The sequence below is a fragment of the Oncorhynchus mykiss genome, chromosome 2, assembly GCF_013265735.2.
Source record: "Oncorhynchus mykiss isolate Arlee chromosome 2, USDA_OmykA_1.1, whole genome shotgun sequence".
Lineage (NCBI taxonomy): Eukaryota > Metazoa > Chordata > Actinopteri > Salmoniformes > Salmonidae > Oncorhynchus > Oncorhynchus mykiss.
This window is the reverse complement of record NC_048566.1, coordinates 31497627-31507847: the sequence shown is the minus strand read 5'-3', so window position 1 is coordinate 31507847 and position 10221 is coordinate 31497627. Positions and strand designations below refer to the sequence as shown.

Sequence of the window (10221 nt, the reverse complement as noted above, 5' to 3'; positions counted from 1 at the left end):
TCCCCTTCTGTGGTTTTGGCCCTCCAGGAATCATATGTTGGCCAATCTTTGAAGACTTATCATTGGTCGAGGATGTGCTATCCCAACGGGGACCGGAGTGTTTTTAGCCTGGTGGAATTGGGATAGAGTCTGCCTGTAGGGGGAAATAGTGGGTGTACACTGTGCCACATACTGTGGGTATACTGATGGGTATGTTGTGGGAGGTAGAGGAGGAGGGCTGAGGCGAACCCCCCATGGCAGAGACAGGCCCTCTCATTCCCTCTTCTCCTTAAACACACACACACAAACGCACAGAGGCACATGCACACACATGCATAAACACAAACACACACAAATGTTGAACACTTACAGTACATGTTCACACTTGCACACACATCTACAATTTAAATGCGCACAATATACACCTGTAGGTGTGCAGTATGATCTCCGCTGGTGTCTGCCTTGGACATCACGGTGGCCTGAACAGTTATAACTGCTATATGAATGCTTAGTCCTCTCGTGGGCTCACAGTTGTATAACACACAGTATGCTAGGGGTTGTGTAGGGGTTATGACTATTTGGTAATGATTTACTCTGGCTACATATCCATAAATACATATTCATAACTCATTAATTACACGTAATTTCGGGAACATGTTATAACATGTTATAAGGTCCCAACCACATTGTTAAAGGTCAATGAAATAGATCCATAGCATATCTATAGAGTATTCATGCTATGCTATGCAAGAGCTCATATTTAGGTATCTTAATAGATTAATCATTACAATGACAGTGTAGTGTCATCATTATGGCTGTTCTCAAAAGTGTGCTTCTGCCATACCAGTGATAGTGAATATGCCTAAAGGCCAAGCCACAGTTTGAAAATGATGCTGATCTATAGAATGTACTACACCCGTTTCCCCCACTGTTTGGTGTAGGTCTGTGATGACGATCTTCTCCTCCTCACTGAGGTGAATAAAGTAAAGAATCATCAGGGTACATTTTACGGATCAGCTCGTGTAGTTGAGGGACATCTCATAACTCTATTGTCACTCATTATTAACAGCCCTCCTCTAATTCAAAATGAGGCCTAAGTTGGTCGTACTGGTCTATAACGCACACATGACGGTTCTATGTATGAATTCTATGCTGTCACATATATTTCCCCATTTATAGCTAAGCACTTCATGGTAATTAGCTGTGCAGTTTGCCACTGATCTATAACACCAACATTAAACGTCTGTGTGAATTCTATGCAGTCAATGTACTGTCATTTCTATTTTCCCATTCATAAAGTAGCCTAGTGGTTAAGGGCAGAGGGACAGTAACCGAAAGGTCGCTGGTTTGAATCCCCGTGAAAAATCTGTCTGTACCCTTGAGCAAGGCACTTAACCCTAATTACTCCTGTAAGTAATTCTGGAGAAGAGCGTCTGCTTAATGCCTAAAATGTAAATGTTATATCAAAAAGAATACAGACACAACACAGAATGTTCAAGGTAATATGAAAATTGTATTTCTAATTTCCAGATGTAAGAAATTGCTAAAGGTATTGTGGAAGAGTCCTACTATTGACATTTTTCAGTTGAACTTTTCTTGAATAGATTTAACAAATATTAATATTAAAAGCATTCACATTCAATTCCCCATTTCAGACACATAGTACATTTTACTCACTAAAATAGTTGTTGCTAACACAGGGTGATAAAGCAAGCAAGCATTTCCCTCTTTTTCACTAAGGTTGTAGCTAGCTAGCTAAGCCCCTGGCACACTGTCAACACGTTAATTGTCGTAAAACTCATGAAACATTTGGTGAATGTTATTTCACTATTTACATTGTACTGTGGAACATTACGAACCTTTTTAAAACAGGACAAATTAAAAGGCAGAAACCAGTTGCTTTGGTTTTGACTAAAGAGGAGAGGTGACATGTGACCACTTCTTTGGTGAGAGCCCAGCGTTTTTCTGGCTTCTTATTAGCTAATTTTGTTATTAGAAATGTGCAAACGTAAAATGTCAGTTATGAAATATTAAACTAAAACGTTAACTAAATATTATTATATATCTATTATTTTTTATTGAAGCAAGAGGTCGCCAGGAAGTGACATTTTACTGACCTCTCACCCTTCACATTCTCCTCCTGTGTAGCCAAAATAGAAAGAACAGCATTTTGTTTCTGTCTTAATTTTTCCTTTTGGTAAAGGTTCATAATGTGCAAAAGTACGTTTGTCTTAAAATAGTGAGACAGCTACCATTTGTTAACTAAATGTTTTATGACACTTTTGAAACGTTTATTGACAGTTGGAAAATGTGTTGACATTGCCAGGGGCTTAGCTAGCACTGAGCTAGGATTACTAAATTAGTGAATAAGGGGGAAATGCTAGCTAGCTTTACCACCCTGTACGTTTTACTCGCTTAAATACAGTGAGCTCCAAACGAATTAGGACAGTGACACATTTTTTACTGCTAGTCTTTGCATTGGACTAAATCTCGCTCCCCCATCCCTCTCACTATAACCCATATGAATTAGCATGGTGTCGTGGCCTTTCTGGTTAAATGTGCCTCTGTTCCCCTCAGCTGGCATCAATCAGCTCTGCGTTTGGTCCCACACAATGCAGCCCTTGACTGGGAACCTCCATTTGGCTCGGCTTGGCAGGGCGGCCCTTTTTATCAATACACACCAATCTTTACTAGCAAATTCACCCCTTTGAAAGTCTGTTTCCTCTAGAGGTTTTCTTTGGGAGGAGCCGGGGGGGAGAGACGTTAAACAAACGTTCGGCTGATTGACATGGTTGCCGGGGAGACGGAAGTGGGGGGAGTGGAGGGGGGGACTGTGTTAATGGTTACGTGGGTTGTGTTTGGCTTACAGTGCCACAGTACTACCTGTGTGTGTGTGTGTGTGTGTGTGTGTGTGTGTGTGTGTGTGTGTGCGTGCAGCACAGGAGGCTACTGAAGGAGGACGGCTCATAATAATGACTAGAATGGAGTGGATGGACATGGAAACCATGTGTTTGATGTGTTTCGAAAACATTCCATTAATTCCGTTCCAGTCGTTACTATGAGCCTGTCCTCCCCAGTTAAGGTGCAGATAATCAGTTGTGTGCTGTTTAACACACCATACTGTACTACTCTCCCACTAGCTAGCCTACATGTACCACTACAGGGCTGGTTTCACTTTCCCTCTAGATTCCAGTGCATTCATGAATCGAGGTGCTCTGCCATGGTGAAACTGAAAACGGTGATGACCCCAACTCTTACCTGCACTCTGCCATTAGTCACACATCCACAGACAGGATATTCTCACTCTTTCCTTTCCCTTCCTCTTGACTTCCCCCTCATCTCTTATTTCTCTCCCTCTGACGTGCCTTCTCTTGTTCTGTTCACCTTCATCCGTCTTCTTCTGTCATCGCTCGTTCATGTTGTCCCCCTCATCCATCCCAAAAATTGAGGTATTGACCTCCTGTTCAGGTTCAACTCTCAGACCACACCTAGAGACGCTGCAGAGCCACCTCCCTCTCCATGCTCATTCACATGGCTTACGGAGTTGACTTCTAGAGAAGGTTACTGATGAGTTACGGAGTTGACTTCTAGACAAGGTTACTGATGCGTTACGGAGTTGACTTCTAGACAAGGTTACTGATGAGTTACGGAGTTGACTTCTAGAGAAGGTTACTGATGAGTTACGGAGTTGACTTCTAGAGAAGGTTACTGATGCGTTACGGAGTTGACTTCTAGAGAAGGTTACTGATGCGTTACGGAGTTGACTTCTAGACAAGGTTACTGATGCGTTACGGAGTTGACTTCTAGACAAGGTTACTGATGCGTTACGGAGTTGACTTCTAGAGAAGGTTACTGATGAGTTACGGAGTTGACTTCTAGACAAGGTGACTGATGAGTTACGGAGTTGACTTCTAGAGAAGGTTACTGATGCGTTACGGAGTTGACTTCTAGAGAAGGTTACTGATGCGTTACGGAGTTGACTTCTAGACAAGGTTACTGATGCGTTACGGAGTTGACTTCTAGACAAGGTTACTGATGCGTTACGGAGTTGACTTCTAGACAAGGTTACTGATGAGTTACGGAGTTGACTTCTAGACAAGGTTACTGATGCGTTACGGAGTTGACTTCTAGACAAGGTTACTGATGCGTTACGGAGTTGACTTCTAGACAAGGTTACTGATGCGTTACGGAGTTGACTTCTAGACAACGTCTTGTATGGAGGGATTAACATGAATGACTTGGACTCCCCGTGTTGACCCTGAAGCCTTGTTTCCATTGGCACTTTGAATCAGGGCCCCGTTCAATCACTTATCATTCTAGTGGACAACAGGAAACTTGCTTGTATAAAGTACCTTTGCATTACAGAGTTGACACTTGATTCAGAGTTGCTTAGATAAGTTGCTTCTGGTGAATGACAGCAGGCACTGACACTCTCTCTGTCAGGTGATAGCGTTGGCAGATGTAGCGGAGGAGAACCGGGCATGTCTGAATAAGGCGTTTGTCCGCCTGTGCAGCGCCACCCACCTCCTCATCATCCTGGTCTCCCTGTGGCAGGGTCTCAACCCAGAGCAAAACGCCATCCTGGAGGCTACGCTGCTACCCCTGGTACAGGACACACCACAGCTGGTGAGACACACACACTGCTACCCCTGGTACAGGACACACCACAGCTGGTGAGACACACACACACACACTGTTACCCCTGCTACAGGACACACCACAGCTGGTGAGACACACACACACTGTTACCCCTGGTACAGGACACACCACAGCTGGTGAGACACACACACACACACACACTGTTACCCCTGCTACAGGACACACCACAGCTGGTGAGACACACACACACACACACACACACACACACACACTGTTACCCCTGGTACAGGACACACCACAGCTGGTGAGACACACACACACTGTTACCCCTGGTACAGGACACACCACAGCTGGTGAGACACACACACACTGTTACCCCTGGTACAGGACACACCACAGCTGGTGAGACACACACACACTGTTACCCCTGGTACAGGACACACCACAGCTGGTGAGACACACACACTGCTACCCCTGGTACAGGACACACCACAGCTGGTGAGACACACACACTGCTACCCCTGGTACAGGACACACCACAGCTGGTGAGACACACACACACTGTTACCCCTGGTACAGGACACACCACAGCTGGTGAGACACACACACTGCTACCCCTGGTACAGGACACACCACAGCTGGTGAGACACACACACACTGTTACCCCTGGTACAGGACACACCACAGCTGGTGAGACACACACACACTGTTACCCCTGGTACAGGACACACCACAGCTGGTGAGACACACACACACACTGCTACCCCTGGTACAGGACACACCACAGCTGGTGAGACACACACACTGCTACCCCTGGTACAGGACACACCACAGCTGGTGAGACACACACACACTGTTACCCCTGGTACAGGACACACCACAGCTGGTGAGACACACACACACTGTTACCCTGGTACAGGACACACCACAGCTAGTGAGACACACACACACACTGCTACCCCTGGTACAGGACACACCACAGCTGGTGAGACACACACACTGCTACCCCTGGTACAGGACACACCACAGCTGGTGAGACACACACACACTGTTACCCCTGGTACAGGACACACCACAGCTGGTGAGACACACACACACACACTGTTACCCCTGGTACAGGACACACCATAGCTGGTGAGACACACACACACACACACTGTTACCCCTGGTACAGGACACACCGCAGCTGGTGAGACACACACACACTGTTACCCCTGGTACAGGACACACCACAGCTGGTGAGACACACACACACTGTTACCCCTGGTACAGGACACACCACAGCTGGTGAGACACACACACACACACACTGTTACCCCTGCTACAGGACACACCACAGCTGGTGAGACACACACACACACACACACACACACACACACACACACACTGTTACCCCTGGTACAGGACACACCACAGCTGGTGAGACACACACACACTGTTACCCCTGGTACAGGACACACCACAGCTGGTGAGACACACACACACTGTTACCCCTGGTACAGGACACACCACAGCTGGTGAGACACACACACACTGTTACCCCTGGTACAGGACACACCACAGCTGGTGAGACACACACACTGCTACCCCTGGTACAGGACACACCACAGCTGGTGAGACACACACACTGCTACCCCTGGTACAGGACACACCACAGCTGGTGAGACACACACACACTGTTACCCCTGGTACAGGACACACCACAGCTGGTGAGACACACACACTGCTACCCCTGGTACAGGACACACCACAGCTGGTGAGACACACACACACTGTTACCCCTGGTACAGGACACACCACAGCTGGTGAGACACACACACACTGTTACCCCTGGTACAGGACACACCACAGCTGGTGAGACACACACACACACTGCTACCCCTGGTACAGGACACACCACAGCTGGTGAGACACACACACTGCTACCCCTGGTACAGGACACACCACAGCTGGTGAGACACACACACACTGTTACCCCTGGTACAGGACACACCACAGCTGGTGAGACACACACACACTGTTACCCTGGTACAGGACACACCACAGCTAGTGAGACACACACACACACTGCTACCCCTGGTACAGGACACACCACAGCTGGTGAGACACACACACTGCTACCCCTGGTACAGGACACACCACAGCTGGTGAGACACACACACACTGTTACCCCTGGTACAGGACACACCACAGCTGGTGAGACACACACACACACACTGTTACCCCTGGTACAGGACACACCATAGCTGGTGAGACACACACACACACACACTGTTACCCCTGGTACAGGACACACCGCAGCTGGTGAGACACACACACACTGTTACCCCTGGTACAGGACACACCACAGCTGGTGAGACACACACACACTGTTACCCCTGGTACAGGACACACCACAGCTGGTGAGACACACACACACTGCTACCCCTGGTACAGGACACAGCACAACTGCTGGGAGTGCGCACATGCACGTATGCATACACTCACACATTGCTTTCGCTCTCTCCCCATCTGTCTCCTGGCTGCTTGACCCAGGTCTCCCCCTCTGACCCTGGTGAATAAACACAAAATACCTCAGTGATCCGCTCTGAAGCCCCTAAGTGGTTCTGCTACCACACACTCTCTCCCAGGTGCCACTGAATATACTCCTGGCAGCTCCACAGAGGATGAGGACGGTGTTACTGACCTGTGTGTGAAGAGAAGAGTTATATCTAGACTGAGTGAATGTAATCGGGACAGAGGAGAGGAGACGAATATGCCTGATTCTGGGCCATAATGTACACCCTTCCCTCTCACAGATATACAGGGAGTAGTGATGTTTCCTCCCACAGGCCTCCAATAGGCTAGTGACGTTTCAGATAGTGTAGCTTTGAACTGGAGCCTGTATTCAGCCCTGATGTCCATTTGGTCAAGGAAGGCTATGGCAGTGAGGATGCGGTAGGGGGGGTGATGGGGACATTTTCTGAGAGGGCCAGAGGAGTCTTGTTGAGTTGTGTATGTGTGTCACAGGGGAGTTGTTCTGTTAGTAATTTAGATTGACACATAAACAAGTGTGTTGAGAGAAGCCCTCCATGAGTCCACATGATATGACGACAGATTTCTGCCCCCATAGAGACCGAAAGTGTGTGTGTGCTCTCACCAGTTGTGGTGTGTCCTGTAGCAGGGCCAGGTGTGTGTGTGTGTGTGTGTGTGTGTGTGTGTGTGTGAGAGAGACAGACTGACATGAACAGTAGTTCCATAGCCCGTCTGTCTATTAGGGTTTCCACTGTGATTAAACACACGACACCTCGTCATCACACAGGTTAGAGGTGTATCTATATGCTGTCCTCTCCCTATTTACCCAATTTCACACCAAATACCCCACTGCCCCTTCATGAGAGGCATAGGGACAGGTTGCTAACACACACACATTGACATCGTCAAACACAACCTCCCTTACACACTCTTTCTTTCATCACCACACACACGGTAAACACGCCCGAGAGCACACATGCGAGCAGACATCCACTCAGCTGGGCCATATATAGTCTGCACCTGAATGGACTGATGAGGCCCCAGAGAGATGGAGTCACTGAGAGTGAGAGCGTGTGTGTATTTCGGTGTGTTTGTTGTTGCGGTTGCTCTTGTGAATGGGATTAAGTTAATGAAAGGTAATTAGGGTCAGGCCCGCTGCATTAGCCCATACGTGTGGAGAGATGGGCTATTTTAGGAAGCGCTACTCACACTGGACAGAAATAAAGATAACGTACTGTACGGAAAAGATAAGGCCAGGAGCTAATAGGAGCATCTGACACACACTCATATGAGTGCGTGCGTGATAGATGTATGTGTGTGTGTGTGTGTGTGTGTGTAAGAGATTGTCTTTGACCCCTTGTCTCACCTTTGACCTCTTTAGAATCTTTTCATCTCAGGTGAGGTCGTCACAGGTGAACGAGATTCCCTTTCCCCACGGACGCTCCCAGGACTGGAATTCCAATTGGGATAAGTCCTTGGAATTCTGTTCATTAGAATAAGGCTTCTGTGAAGGATTGGGGGGAGTGGTAGAATGGATTAGAGAAGAGAGAAGGAGAAACGTTGGAGAGAGAAAGAGGCTGTAGATAATGACCTGTGCCACTGGGCTGATTTAAACAAGGAAGAGGGGAAGAGGAGAAGGGGAATGGGAGATAGAAGAGGAGAAAAGCTGCAGAGGAGAGCTCTGCTGTTCTCCCTGTTCCCCCACGACTGTGTGGCTTTGCACAACACCAACTCCAGCATCAAGTCTGCTGACGACACCACGGTAGTAGGCCTGATAACCAACAACAATGAGTCAGCCTATAGAGAGGAGGTAAGTGAACTGGCATTGTGGTGCCAGGACAACAACCTCTCCCTCAATGTCAGCAAAACAAAGGAGTTGATTGTTGACTTCAGGAAGCAGAGGAGGGAACATGCCCCGATCCACATCAACAGGACTGCAGTAGAGAGAGTCAGTAGTTTTTTAGTTCCTCTGGGTGGTTGAAGGGCAGCTCTCGAGGGGAACTGTGGGTGGAACTTGGATGGTTGGTGGCCTGGCGTCTGGGAGCTTGGGCCGGGGGCCGAGAAGTCAGGTTGCTGGTTGTTGTTGAGGGTTAACTGACCGGCTTGGAGATTTGAACCAGCGACCTTTCAGTTACTGGACCAACGCTCTTAACCGATAGGCTACCTGCCACTGTATATTATGTGTATCCTGTACATACGACTAATAAAACTTGAAACTTGAGATTGAAGTTTCTCTCTTGTCATCTCTTATCCTTCATGACCACTGATCCACATCCATAGCCTCTCTTTGCCGCAGTAAAACAGGAGGGGAAAAAGGTAAGGGGGAGAAGAGAGGAGTAGAAGGGTCACAGGAAACTCATCTCTCTGGTAATTGATGGGGCGCTCGTTTAGCTTGGCCCGACTAACAGATCGGTGCGGTCAACCAGAACAACCTCCTGCTTCTCCCCCTCCTTTTTTTCTTCTTCCACTTGTTCCCGCTCTCCATTTCTCTCCCTCGCTTTCTGCTCTGCTGTGAATAGAGCTGCTGACTCTTAATGTCTCAGTTCTATTCCTGCTCACATCTTCCCTGAAGTTTACATTACTAGAAACTAGTACTAGAAACCTCTCTACCGCTCACCTTTTCCTCCTCCCCCACACTTCCTTCTCTCCATGTGTCTCGCTAGCTGTCTCCATTTCATTTCTTATTCTCTTGATGGAAATTCAAAGGAGGAGTATTGTCGGGAGTAAAGTACAATGTTAATTTGATTGTGGCAGTAATGAATCGCAAATTGCACACAAAGGGGAGCCAGCTACTCATACAATGAAAAAGGATGAGATATGGTTTGCTTTTACATCAGGTCATACAGTTGAAGTCAGAAGTTTACATCCACTTAGGTTGGAGTCATTAAAACTAGTTTTTCAACCACTCTACACATTTCTTGTCAACAAACTATAGTTTGGGCACGTCGGGTAGGACATTGTCGTGTCTTTACTATCATTAAATGACGACTTTTAGTTATCAAAGATTCTCTGTAATTAGTATTACGCGATTTAAACTGATTAATCATGTAACTGTAATTAACTAGGAAGTCGGGGCACCAAGGAAAATATTCAGATTACAAAGTTATCATTTCCTAATATAACTTTTCA

General features: G+C 47.2%; 1 pseudogene; it reads left to right on the top strand.

The window, feature by feature from the left end:
- The window catches only part of LOC118936732, a 92261-nt pseudogene that overhangs the window by 59307 nt on the left and 22733 nt on the right, over window positions 1-10221 (top strand).